Source organism: Helianthus annuus, chromosome 15, assembly GCF_002127325.2.
Source record: "Helianthus annuus cultivar XRQ/B chromosome 15, HanXRQr2.0-SUNRISE, whole genome shotgun sequence".
Lineage (NCBI taxonomy): Eukaryota > Viridiplantae > Streptophyta > Magnoliopsida > Asterales > Asteraceae > Helianthus > Helianthus annuus.
This window is the reverse complement of record NC_035447.2, coordinates 111269796-111284912: the sequence shown is the minus strand read 5'-3', so window position 1 is coordinate 111284912 and position 15117 is coordinate 111269796.

Genomic DNA, 15117 nt, shown 5'->3' with positions numbered 1-15117 from the left:
TTATCGAATTTTGGAAAAATCAGTTGGCACGTCGGTAAGCGGTGCGGACCATGACAACATTGACGAGTTTCATAGTGAAACAATCACGTGTAAGGTGATATTCGAGATCAATGTGTTAGGTCAAAGAGTGCTGTATGAGATGATAATAATTCATAAAGCAGCTTAAATATCGACAAGCATAGGAGAGATTAGAAATTCAAAACCGTATCCTGCAACTGTTTCATGCATTGCAAGGAATCTGAGTGCTCTCCCAAATTGGATATCCACCCGGTGTGGACTTCAAAGTCAAATTTGCAGCTACTGAGAAATCTCTTGACAGCAACAAGATCATAAAACTCCGGGTCCGGCTGGTCTTCCATATTCCACCAGCGAAGGTCTTTGTCTTTCTCTTTCAGAATTAGTGTGCGGATGTTCAATCCACGCCAAGTCACACATTTTCTTCAATCACACCACGAAGAAATGTACACTACACGTCCATTTTGTTGATTTTGAACTTCAGACGTTGTGCAGGTGCGTACATTTCATTGGAATCTTTCCTGAGGACCCGATCAAAAACCATAACAACCAAATTTTGTCACGTTCTTCATTTGGTCGAATTTTGCAACTTCATTCAGCCACATTCTTTCATCAGACATTTTTGTCTTCTTTTCTTTTTCCTTCCTCTCCATCAATGACAACAACATTCTCCTAGATATAACAATATTTCGGAGCCTTATGTCACCAATCTTGTGCATGGACGCTCCACTATCAACAATCCTAAGACTATCAATAGTTCCTCCTGGAACATCCTGCACACTCATTCAGAGATTAGTTGGAGAGGGGGACCCAAGCCTTCACAGACTTGGGTCGTCCGTCATCATCGAGAATTGTAACATCCATTTCCCGATGATTCGGAATTGATGCAGCTCCCCCTGAAATAGTTACCGGTTTTGGTATCCAAATTTGTTTCTGTTTTTCATGTTTAACATCCGATTTAACATATTTTGTTTGGATGACCTCCGATTTTAAAACTTTTTCAACTTCTTTTCTTTGTTTCTTTTTCTGTTTCTTTTCTCGTTGTTTAACAAAACGAGGGTCCTGTTTTGGTGAAACAGATCGTTTATGGTAATTATTACCATGGGGGGCATCAACTTTTGACTTTCCCTTGGTGAGATATGGACAATTCTTAATGATGTGTCCATACTCACAGCACTCAAAGCATGATCTCCGCTCAACAAACCTCGGAGTATCATAACTGCAATAGCTGGATGATGAACTTCGTGATCTTGAGGTACTTGGTCCTACATCACAACCGTTTGTTTGTTGTGTATAGTTGTTTTGACTGTTTCTTTTCAAAATTTTACTTTGTTTAACAGAATCCTTGTTGGATTTGTTTTTGAAAGTATCAATTTTATCAGTCCCTCTTGATTTCACGAAGTTTATCTTCCGATCCTTTTTCTTGTTTTCGCCCTGTTTGCCTTTTCTATTCTCTTGGGCGGCATGATTTTGTTCACGGGGATCATCAACCTTTGCTTTCAACTTATGAAGATATGGACAATTTCGAATTATATGTCCAATTGTACCACATTCAAAACAATATCTTCGTTCAACAATCCCCGAAGCATCATGTGATCGTCTTGCCGACGATGATGAACTTTGTGATCCTGAGGTACTAGGTTTTGAACAGTTTGGATCATTTCTTTTCAACACTGTTGCTTGTTTAACAAAATCTAAGTTAGATTTGTTCTCAAAAGTTTCGATTTTGTCCGTTCCCTTAGATTTCACAAAGTTCACATTCATGTTTTTCTTTTGGGTCTGTTTCTTCTGACCCTGAGTCGGTGCTTTTCCTTTAGGTTTGGTATGATTTGGCTGCCTCTTCTCTGTTGGTAATTTCTGATTGCCATATTGTTTTCGAATTTCAGCCTTTGGAATAGGAGGACACTGTGTAACTGTAACACGTGATCCTGTCTTTCCCAAAAACTTACTTGTCGAATTTTGAAAGACTTCACTGATTAATGATTGATTAACATTCTTAATCGGAAAATCTTTGTCTGAATAAATTTTATCATCACCAACAAGAGTGTACAGCAAGTTCACACCCTCCGACTCTTGTGCAGACGAGCACTCGATTGCAACAGTCTTAGCGGGTTTTGCAGGAGGATCACATAGAATGTAATTCTCGAGAGGTATGTCCCCATCTTTGACTACCGCATCAGACTTTGCTGGGACAGCATCATCAGATTCATCATCAGAAGAATCAGTATCCTCAGTAATGACTGGAGGATCCTGATTCAGTTCAGCAGAAGACACACATGTATCTGCTGATACATCTGAATTGGATGACACATCTTTCTTATATCCGAGTCCTGTTGCAAACTCCTTTACATCTAGAGGAACAGATGGTTCAAAGAACACTCTATCTTCCTCGTCAGGCAATGCATCATAATTGTGTCTCACTAGTGGTGGACATTTCTTGTAGCCTATGCATGTGACATCCCGTTTTTCTTTCTGAACGTCAATGATGTGATCCAACACATAGCTAGAGCTCAAATAACTGTCTAGCTTGAGTTGGATCGCCTTACTTTCGGTTTTCACACAAGCCATCTCTAATTGCATAGTCTCAAGGCGAGATATATACAAATTTATGTCAGTTTGTTTTCTGGAAACCATTTTTGTTAATTCGGTTTTATCTTTCTTCAAGTTCTCAATTACCGACTTAAACTCTTTTTCATGGTTCTCATAAAACATGTTGGCTTCAGTGCATTTTGAAAGATCCACGGTCAACTTCTGGTTGTGGATAAATGTCACATCATATTTCTCTTGCAAAGCTTCGTGTTTGCTTTGCAATTCACACCACTTGGCATCCAATGAAACATGTTTGTCTTGCAAGTCAAACAAATTAGCTTGTAAAGCATCATGTTTGCCTTGCAACTCAGACATGTTTGCTTCTAGATCAGCACACTTAACTCTTAATCTAGCACAATTATCACAATCTACAGCAGTGGGTTTATCGACACATACCTGACTGGAATCACTCTCAGGTGTTGGCCTTTCTGCATCAGAATTAATAACCTCCCTTGATGATTCACATCCAGATCCATCCTTGCTTGAACTTGAACTTGAAGTTGTATCACCCTCAACTGAAGTTGAAACATCTTCATCTGAACTTCTGTCATGTTCAGAACTGTCATCATTTCCCGGGGATTCACCATTGCTTGCATCTTTGACAATTTTAGCATACAATGCCGATTTTGTCTGACTACTGTTCTTTGGATCAAGAGATGACGGTTCTACAGTAGAACGGTGGTGCTGTAAACCAACTGGGGGTAATGGATTTCCATACAAGTCTGTGGTTGGAGCTGGCTTTACAGGAACTTGTATTGGATTGCCAAACCAATCTGTTGTAATTGTCATTTTCGGTTCACTTTGCTTCTGATTTGTGACAGATGCCCACATTTCTGCAGTAATTTGAGGTGGTGTGGGAGAATCGGCCCATGATGGAGATAAGCTTGTACATGTGTACTTTCCACTATCTGGAGCCGGAGTTCCCCACCAACTTGGAGTCATCTTTTATGTTTGATAAGAAAAATGAATTCTATATGAATATCTCGAAAGATGACAACCACCCGAAAGATCCCTGATCGAAAGACAAGCTGAAAAACACAAACTTGTTAAATCCAAGCAGACTAGGCTTCGAAGGATAACTGCTTGTTCGAAAGATCAACACTTGTTCGAAGGATCAACAGTGTTCGAAAGATCACTGTTGAGTTTCGAACAATGGTTTCGAAAGATTCACAATTTCGAAAGATTCACAATTTGAAAGATCCTTATCTTTCGAATATAGGTCCTTATCTTTCGAATGAATATCCTTCGAATAGATTCCTGGATCGAAGGATAAGATTCTGACTTCGAAGGATGAGTCGAAAGATGTATATCTATCGAAGCTTCCTTGATCGAAAGATGGTCTTTCGATGTCGAAGGATATCCTTTGAATGCTTCTGACACACTGACACTGATGTGATAGGTTGGTGAAAAGGTGATGGGTAGGTAAGGTCAACTTTCGGCAAAAGGGATGGTCAGATTGTACTTTCTCTACCAACTCAGATTTTCAAATAACATATTACCCAAAATGGACAACCTTATCCAGAAACCGGTCACCGGAAGTATGACCGGAATTTGACCGGAAATCACCAAGTTCCTTAAAAACAAGTTTTAAGTTACCCAACCGCTTTTTAACACACCCGGTTGGTTTAGAACACGTTTTTATGACAAGAAATCCAAGAAAAACACTAAAAACGGGATCTAAACCAAGTGTCCAAACACACCAAGAACTTTAACAAACCCGGTTTTAAACAAGGTAAAGAGCCTTAGCTCTGATACCACTTGTAGGTCCCTCTCGGAGGATGAGATTCAACCTTAACCTTGTTATACTAACATACTAGCAAGTGCGGAATCCAAGCTAGTGAGCAAACCGGGATGAAACAAGCACAAACACAAACACACAAAGATTCACCGATTAACACCACTTGTATTAATGCGAATGAAAGGTTCCGGTTATAAGCACAATGTTTACAAATCAGTTTTGCAAACCCTCTAGTGTGTGTGTGTTCCTGGACAGAATGCTCTCAATCTCTCGAGTGTATCTTTCTGTCACTTGTGTCTCCCTCTAATGAACACACATTGCATGGGTATATATATACCCAGCATAGGTTGTCTTGACCGAAGGATCCGATAGATGGTCGAAAGATCATCTATCGATGTCAAAGCCATCGAAGGATTCACCGGCACCTCGAAGGATGGTGTATCCTTCGAGGTCTATTAGTTTCCATCGAAGCATATCTTTCGTGGTCATCGAAGGATTTACACTATCCTTCGATGCCTTATCCTTCGACATAGACAACCATATACAAACTGTTTTGCCAAGTCAAACCAGGAGGACGGTTGACTTGGTCAAACTTACATGACTACTAAGGACATCGTTTACATCGTGACTGAATACAGACAAAGTACAGACACAAGTGCACCAACATGTTCACTATAGCTTTGATTTGTTCTGGACTGGCTTCAATGCTTCTCTTTGTCACCATATATCCTAAGAATTTACCTGCTTTAACACCAAAGTGACATTTTGAAGGATTAAGTTTCATGTTATATTTGTCAAGGATATCGAATGCTTCCTCCAAGTCCCTTAGGTGATCCTCAGCCTTTTTGGATTTTACCACCATATCGTCTATGTAAACCTCCATAGTTTGTCCAATCTGATCCTTGAACATCATATTCACCAGCCTTTGATAAGTTGCACCTGCATTCCTTAGTCCAAATGGCATAGCAATATAACAGTATATACCAGTGGGAGTCATAAAGGCTGTATCCTCTTGATCAGATGGTTCCATCTGAATTTGCTGAAATCCAGATGAAGCATCCATAAAAGTTAAGAGTTCATGACCCGCCATTGCATCCACCATGGAGTCAATGTGGGGTAATGGGAAAGGATCCTTGGGACATGCCTTATTTAAATCAGTAAAATCGACACATGCCCTCCACTTTTCGTTTTTCTTTTGAACAACAACCACATTGGCCAGCCATCTTGGATACTTGACCTCTCTAATCATACCTACTCGGAGTAATTTCTCTACCTCTTCCTGGATAATGGCATTTCTTCCTGGTGCAAACTTCCTCCTCTTTTGATGGATTGGTTTGAATGACCTGTCAATGCCAAGTTTGTGAGTGATTATATCTTTAGATATACCTGTCATGTCTTCGTGTTTCCATGCAAAGGTGGTTTTCCTCCTTTTGAGGAAGGATATGAGGTCTTCTTTCATTTCGCCAAGGATCCCTGATCCTATATAAATTTTGGATTCAGGATCACCAGGATCCATGAGGATTTCTACTACATCCAGCTCTCTTGCCTCCAAGACATCCCTTGGAGGATACTTTGATTGCTATTGTGCCATTGACTTTGAAGCTGGTTTCATTGACGAGGTGTAGCAGTTCTTAGCCTCCTGTTGATCGCTATCAATCTTCACGATCCCCCAAGGACTAGGAAGCTTCACACATTGATGATAGGTGGATAGGACTGCCTTCATATCATGTATCCAAGGCCTGCCAAGGATAACATTGCAACAAGATAAACAGTCAATAACACAAAATTTTTGATAATTTTGTAGTCCTTCAACATAAATTGGGAGTTTGATGTCCCCCAGAGTATTCTTAGTCTCGCCACTGAATCCCACGAGCACAGAGGATCTTGGTATGATATCGGACTCGGGGATACCCATCTTCTTTAGAACATCAAGCTGGATAATGTTCATAGAGCTTCCTCCGTCTATAAGGATCCTGCGGACAAAATGGTTAGAAATAAAAAGAGTAATAACCAAACCATCGTGATGAGGATCCTGAATGTCAACACGATCATCCTCATCAAAAGTTATGACTTTTCCTTCGGAGACACTGGATGTTCGGATGGGTCTATCTCCATTATCCATCTTGGTTTCCTTTGCATGCCTTTTAGCTGCTGAGAAGGATGTTCCACAAATGTCTGATCCTCCAGAAATAAAGTTTATAACTTGTGCATCCGCTGGAGGGGCAGGAGCTTTCTCTGGGATCCTTTCAGGATCCTGAGTCCTTGACTTCTTTCTCCCCAATAATTCTTTCAAGTGCCCCTTGCTCAACAAGTATCCAATTTCTTTTCTCAGTGCAATGCATTCTTCTGTGAGATGCCCAAAGTCTTCATGATATGCACACCACTTTGACTTATCTTTAGTTGCAGCTGGTCTGTCATTTTTCCTGGGCCATCTAGCTTTATCACCTAGATTCTGCATTGCAAGGATTAACTCATTGTTATCAACAGAAAAACAATATTCAGAAATTGGAGGATAATCCTCATCATCCTCTTCTTGATCAACAGCATGCACGTTCTGGTTATCAGATTTGTTATAGGATCTGAACTTGTTGTTCTTGAACGAGGATCCTTGTTTCTCTTGCTTTGAGGATCCTGCTAATCTCTCCTGGATCCTTTTTGTCATCCTCTAGCCGGATGAACCTGAGTGCCCGGGTTCTTACCTCATCTAGGTTCCTGCATGGTGTCATAACAAGATCATCATAGAATAATGAATCCCTAAGCAACCCCATTTTAAAGGCTTCAACAGCCGTAGCTATATCCAGGTTAGGAATATCTAAGGATTCTTTACTAAATTTAGTGATATAATCCCTTAATGATTCATTATGACCCTGGGTTATCCTATACAGATCACTAGTTAAACGCTCAAATTTTCTACTACAAGAAAACTGATTATTAAATAGGTTAACTAGATTAGCAAATGAGGTAATAGAGTAAGGGGGAAGACTTAGCAGCCATTTAAGAGCTGATCCAGTAAGAGTGGATCCAAATCCCTTGCACAAGCATGCTTCCTTTAACCTTTCTGGGATGGGATTGATTTCCATCCTTTCCCTGTATTGTGCTATGTGTTCTTCAGGATCTGTTGAACCATCATACAACTTCATGGTTGGCACGTGGAACCTCTTGGGTATCTCAGCATCACAGACTGGTGGTGCAAAACGAGATATCTTATGGCTCCCATCTGCAATCTCCGGGATAGGCCTGACCACTCCTGGGACACTTGATATCATATCCTTTAACTTTTGCAATTCTCTGGTCATGGCATGATTGATACCTGTATCCTGCATGAGACCATGGTTAGTGGTATAAGAATTATTGAAAGTGTTACATCCCACTGGGTTCAAATTAGGAAGGGTGGATGTGAATCCATATTGTTGAGACTCCGGGATGATTGAGGGACCAGTAGAAGCAATGGTTTGCATTGGAATAAAATCTCCCTGATGGATATCTGAACTCCCCAATTGCAAACTCCTTAAGGATCCATGAAACTGAGAAGATCCTGGAACATAAGAGGATCCTTGAACCTGCGAGGATCCTGGGACATAGGAGGATCCTTGAACCTGGGAGGATCCTTGAACCTGTGAGGATCCTGGGACATAGGAGGATCCTTGAACCTGGGAGGATCCTTGGAATGGCCAGAACCCTTGAATCTGTTGCGCTCCTGGGTATCCTCCTGAGCTTGTGAAGGATCCTATATGCTGAGGATGGGATCCTGCTGGCTGGAAGTATGAACCTGATGCTTGAGTCATTGCTGATGATCCGTAGTGCACTCCTTTTGGTCCTCCCACATATTGAACATCTGGAACCACTGGAGGCTGAGAAGATACAACCGGAGTATCGAAATTCAAAGATCTGGGCATCAGTGGGGAATGATCTTCTGCCGATCTCCTTTGTTTCTTGAGGTCTCCGATTTCTTTAAGAATCCTTTCGTTGGTCTTATCCTGCTGCTGTATATGCTCCTTCATCTGCAAAATCAGAGTAAACATGTCACTAGTAGAAGGAGTATAAGAAGCAGAAGAAGTTGGAGGTTTTGAGAAAATGGGAGTTGGTTTCTTCTCAGCATTTTTCTGAGGTCCAGAAGGTGGTGGAGGCAAAGGTGGAATGCCCTGTGATGAATTGACCGCAGACATCGCAGTAGAAGTATTCTTTGATGATGAAGCCATCTGCTTGGATGCAATGAACCAAAATGATCACGAGAATGAGAATCTTTATGAATGAAGCACCAATTGCCCCACGGTGGGCGCCAAACTGTTTTGGTCGAAAATTAGACAAGGATAATGCAACCAAACTCTTTGTTACGGGGTATGATGCTTGAATTGGTAAACAACAATGAGGATCACTTAGAAATGTATTGCACAAGTGACACAATGATTTATACGAGGAAAAAGCCCTTGATCAATGAATGATCTCCGGCATAAAAAACATCGGGTGATGGAAACTACCGATCACCAAATCAAATTAAAAAATAAATCTTTACAACTTTGGATGATAGCGAGCTAGGTACAAGGATCACTAAAGTGTATCGTGTAGAAATGTGTGAAAATTGCTAAGTGTTTTGCCGTAAGCTGTTGAGTGCAGTTGTACGAGTGTGTGTAGCCAAAATTAGCCAAGTGTTCTAAAAACTAGCTCGCTACCCCTTTAAAAATAGAAGTTAACTATGCTAACTAACATCCCGCAATTCATGCAAGCCTTCCCACGACTCCATAACGTCCATTTTCAGTCAAGCACGTGCGGAATAACCGTGGAATATTCTTCAGGGACGTTGCCAAGACTAAGTCCAAGCTGTTACTCCTGCAAAACAATACCGAATTCAAAGTGAACAATCGTTAGTATAAGGATCCTTAGGATGATCCATGATCCTGATCCTGAAACACTTCTAAGGATCACTATCTGTCACAGAAGTAAGGATCACTAAACAGGATAACACATGAGGATCACAGGTCATTAGGAAATCCTCCCCTAACAGCAATATCCTTCATCAACCAGCTGAATTTTTGCATCCTATATCCTCCTCTTGGCCATTTATGAGATGGGGTATGGATATTGTTTTGGTCAAAAATCACACAAGGATAATGTAACCAAACTTTATGTAAACGGGGTATGATGCTTGGTTAGCTATAAAAGTAAAGGATCACTTCTGTGATGAATATGCAAAGACACAATGATTTATACGAGGAAAAAGCCCTTGATCAATGTATGATCTCCGGCATAAAAAACCTCGGGTGATGGCAACTACCGATCACCAACTTCAATATAATAAAAATGTAGTTACAACTTCGGATGATAATGAGCTGAGTACAAGGATCACTGAGTGTCTAAGTGTTGAGAGTTGTGTCGTATGTTGTGTGTGTTCTTCCGAATGAGGAAGATGGGTATTTATACATGTGTAGGTAACTTATTTTAGGTAGATAGACCACTAATCAGCTCATTACCCCTTTAGAAATAAAGATAATCTAGCCTAAATTGCTGCCCTTAGATCAAGCCATGTTTCCATATCCGGCACAACGTTCATCTTCAATTCAGCTCTTGCCATATTTGTAAAAGCGCGTCCCTGGATCATGATATGTAGGGCATATCCTGCTAGATATTCCTGCAAAATAATATTGTAGTAATCGAAAATGACCGTTAGTACTAGGATCACCTCAATGTCCCGTGATCCTGATCCTGAGGTCCGGCTGAGGATCACTGCCTGCCAAAGAAATAAGGATCACTGGTTAGGATCACGTATAAGGATCATTCATAGTAAAAATCCAGCCCTAACAATTGCCCCCAAAATATAAGGAGTTAATTGTAAATAGATGAGTTATATTTTGTTTTGAGCTTATCTCTAACGGACGATTCCGGTTTACTAGCCGTTGTACATGGACTAGCCGTTAGGATATTTACGTCACTGATGTGACAATCCCTGCGGATCATCATTATAAATAGGAGATAGGGTTAGGATCATTTTGTATTTAAATTCGAGGTATCTCCCTTTATAACCATCATTGAAGACTCTTGATCAGGTATCAGCTTCCTCTTTCTCTTCTTTGCTCTGTTCTTTCGTGCTGTTACTCTGTTTTTCGTTCAAAATATGCTGCTCCGTAATTCTCCGCACAAGAGTCCCAAGGAGAGTCCCTTAAAGAGCCAGGGAATTATCAAGGATTCTCTCGTGGAGAGATGCTGCTTTACTGATATCCACATAGACAAGATTCGCCATTGTTTCCCAGCGAATGTTGTTTTCAAACCCTTTGATCCTACTGCTTTGAGCGATCTTGTCTCAGATGTCTGGGTGGCTTTTCCTGCTACTCCCTTCCTCATTGGGTATTCATATCCTTTTCCGATGTTCACCCAATCTTTCTTCTCTCTTACCGGCATCTCATATATCCAAGCTATGCCGATGATCTGGAGGGTTCTATATACCTTCGAGAGGATCATCGAGCAAGAAGGGATTGATTTGGGGATGTCAGAGTTAGCTGAACTTTATGATCTCACCACCTTTGGTTCTCACCGGTACTTGTTGAAACGGAAAGCTGGGGAGGATCATCCCATTTTCAAAGTGACCAAGAATGATGCCAACTGGAAACGTAGATTTTTCTTTGTTAAGAGGGATTCCATCCCGGATGGGAAGGATCTGCCCAAGGAATGGGCCACTCATGGTAGGATAGAGGATCCTCGAAGGATCACTATCAGTTCTGTCTCATATGATGAGGATCACTGATGTCTTTTCTTTTTTTGTCTTTTTATGCAGCTATCTCCGTTGCTCACTTAAGGTTGACCCCTGCTGCCAAAGAAAGAGTGTTAGCTTTCAAGAAGCTTGATCCTGAAGTTCGAAGCTTTCAGATTATTATCCAAGATTCTCAAGAGATATCCTCTGCATCTGCCACAATGTCAAGTAAGTATCCTCATAAAAAATAAGTCTTATGTGAAAGTATTCAATTTAATAAGGGAACTTATCTTGTTTTTGAATTGTGTAGGTGCCGGAAAGTCTGCCAGGTCTGTTAAATCTGCCTCCATGTTTGGGATAAGTGACCTTGCCAATGTCACGTCTTCTAAGAAAAAGAAGGCTCCTGCTGCCAGCCCTTCAGTCTCAGCTCCTAAAGCGTCCATTCGGGGTAAGGGAAAAAAGAGGAAAACCTCTGATGAACTCCAGGGATTCCCTCTCCTTCGTCAGCAATTTCTTGACTATGTGAACGAGGTGAGGATCACTGCCCCTGTTGGTTATCTAGTATCTTTCGAGGATCACCTGATTCCGAGCTTGTTTTTATTTCTTTTGTTTGCAGAAACTTGCTGAGATTGAAACTTATATTGGCAATGTTGAGGACCAGGAGAGCCAGATTGCCGATCTTCAGCAAATGGGTGTGTTGAAGGATCTCAAGATAGCGGATCTTGAGAAGGAACTCCAGGCCACCAAGGATGAAGCTGCTCAGAGGCTGATTGACATGGATAATGAGAAGCAGGAGATCATCCAGGATGCCAAGGTCTCTGCCGCAACTGCTATGTACAAGATACAACTACAAATGGCTGCGGAGGCTCAGGATCCTGCCTTTGACAAGAGCTCATGGGATGTTGAAGGTTGGAAGGCAAGGCTGGTAGACTTGGATGATGAGGAGGATGCTGAGGATATCCCAAGGCTGGAGGGAGGTGATGCTGGCAAGGATCATGGTGAAGATGCTGGTGGAGATGGAGCAGCGGAGAAGTAGGCTGCATGATTGGGCGATGATGGATATTGTTGACTAGGCCGGAGCCCAATTTTTTAGGTTTTTTGGTAGTGGTTTGTGGTTTGTGCACAATTATGGTCTGTAATCTCTGAACAGTAGTTTCTTTAGGGTTAAGGATCCTGGATCCTTTGAACAATAGGTAGGATTACACATGGTGGAGGGATCCTCTGTTTGGGGGATGAAGCCGTTGTGATCCTGCCGCCTTCTAATTTCCCTGCAATACTTTTGAACCTATTATCATGGACACCCTTTACCTACCCCAGCGGACGGGCCACGTATTGCTGGTAGAAGCTTTGGGTAGGTAATTTTGACAACTTTTTTGAAAGGGTTAATGATCCTTTGGTTTAATAATATAACTTCAATCTTTCTGGCTTATCTTGTGTTGTTATCCTTTTTGATTTTCAATTGTTTTGACACATGTTTGTTTGAAAAGTTTGAGCAAATTATGTTTAAGAAATTTAGGATATGATCCTGGATCAAATATCCTATAATCGAAAGTTTCCAAGATAGTTTATTTTAAGGATCATAGGTTCAGTTGTCAAGGTCTAAAGGTTATTCAAATGAATAATGAAATTAAAAGTAGTTAAGGATCATACCTGAGGATCCAAGTTAGGATCCTAACCTTTAATCGAAATTACCATAGGTAAAACTTTAATGGATAATAAGGATTAAGGATCCTTAATCGTTTAACTTCGAAAACCTGAAAAATGGAGTATAACTTGGGACTAAGCCAATATAAAAGATAAGTTTGTAACTGGGGACAAGCCCAAAGGATAACTGAGAATGATCCCGGAGGATCACTGGGGACAAGCCCATAGGATAACTGGGGACAAGCCCAAAGGATAACTGGGGACAAGCCCAAAGGATCGTATGTAAACTGGAGTATGGCCCTTTCTGGCAACTATCCAAACTTAGTGACATGAAAATGTCAAAACCTTAGCTAACGTGAAAACGTTAGAAACCTTAGGAACGGATGTATGGTGCGTCCACCATTATACGTAGGATCCCAAGTATAGCCAGTACGATGAGGTCGCCAGCCCCGAAAGTGGGTACTGATCCCAAAGACGTGAACTATATCAGGATCATCGTGCGCTGCTGGCGGAAACTGGGGATAATCCCAAGGATAACTGGGGTTGGACCCGAGGATCTGTGATGCTTTTGAAGATCTTTGATGATATGCTGAAGATACCTGAACTATCATAACTCAAATGGTTTGTGAGTAGAGGATGAAGGATACATGATCCTTATCCTTAGGCAAAAAGTAAGAAAATGCAATAGTTTTAGGATAAGCATATTACCTGTGTAAGGATCAACGATATCTCCAGGATCCTTCAAGGATATTCCAATGTAAGGATCACATGCAGGAAGGATCATGTTCACATGAAATATTTCTTTAAGTGAACAGCATTCCAGGCTCTTGGTAACAAGTTTCCTTCCATGGTTAGCAACCTGTATGCCCCCTTTCCTGCTTCAGCTTCAATCAAGTAGGGACCTTCCCATTTTGGTGCTAGCTTCCCGTCAGCAGGATTGATGGTGTTTTGAAATGCTTTTCTCAACACCATATCTCCGACTTGGAACTTCCTTATCCTGACATTCTTGTTGTAGGCACCAGCCATCCTTTGTTGGTAGCTTGCCATTCTTATCCTAGCTAGATCCCTGTTTTCCTCAATAGTATCCAAATCCTGAGCTAGGATTGTAGCATTTTCTTCAGGATCACGAGCACTTGTTCTAGCAGTTGGGATCACCATCTCTGTTGGGATCACTGCTTCTGCCCTAAATACTAAAGAGAAAGGTGTTTGGCCAGTGGCATTCTTGGGAGTTGTCCTATCAGCCCATAGCACGTAAGGTAACTCCTCTGCCCATTTTCCTTTCTTGGATCCTAGCTTCTTCTTCAGATTGTTGATGATGATCTTGTTGGATGATTCTGCTTGACCATTGGCTTGTGGATGAACTGGTGTTGATGTTATCATCTTGATTCCCCAACTGTCACAAAAGTTAGTGGTTCTCCTTCCAATGAATTGAGAACCATTATCACATATAATTTCAGAGGGGATGCCAAATCTGGTTATAATGTTTCTTTTAATGAAGGATATGACTTCCTTTTCTCTGACTTGAGCGAAGGCTTCAGCTTCTATCCACTTGGAAAAATAGTCAGTCATGGCAAGCATAAATACTTTTCCACCAGGTGCTTTAGGGAGCTTGCCAACTATATCCATTCCCCATCTCATGAATGGCCAAGAGGATGGTATGGGGTGTAGTAATTCAGCTGGTTGGTGAAGGATATTGCTATGTCTTTGGCAAGGATCACATTTCTTAGCATACTCTACAGCATCCCTTTTCATGGTTGGCCAGTAGTATCCTGTTCTAAGGATCCTTGAGAATAATGCCCTGCCCCCAGTGTGGTTTCCACAATCTCCTTCATGGAAATCCTTCAACACCTCTTCAATTTCAGGATCCTCGATACATCTCAAATATGGTCCTGCAAGAGATCGCTTATATAATACATTATTCAGAATTGTGAATTGAGATACCTTAATCCTGAAAGCTCTAGGATTTTCTCCCATCGGGATCTCCCCGTGTTGCAAATATCCCATGATCGGTGAGATCCATGATCCTGAATTAGGTTGGGCTTCTTCACTAGGGATCATTGCAGTATCCTCTTCTATTTCCATGGCCACCTGTTTTTCAATAGCAGGAGCCAGGATATGGATGATAGGGATACTTATATCTTCTGGAATCTTCAAAGATGATCCTAGGTTGGCCAATGCGTCAGCTTCCGTGTTATCCTCCCTTGGTACCTGTGTTAAGCTAAAAGAAACAAAAGAGAGTGCCAATTCTTTGACTATCTCTAAATATTTGGTTAGTTTTTCACCTTTAACAGCATAGGATCCATTAAAGTGATTGGTGATCAATAATGAATCTACATATACTTCGAGATACTTTACCCCCATATCCTTAGCAATTTGTAAGCCAGCAATTAAGGCTTCATACTCAGCCTCATTGTTAGTTGCCTGGAACTCACAAGCTATAGAGTGGGGT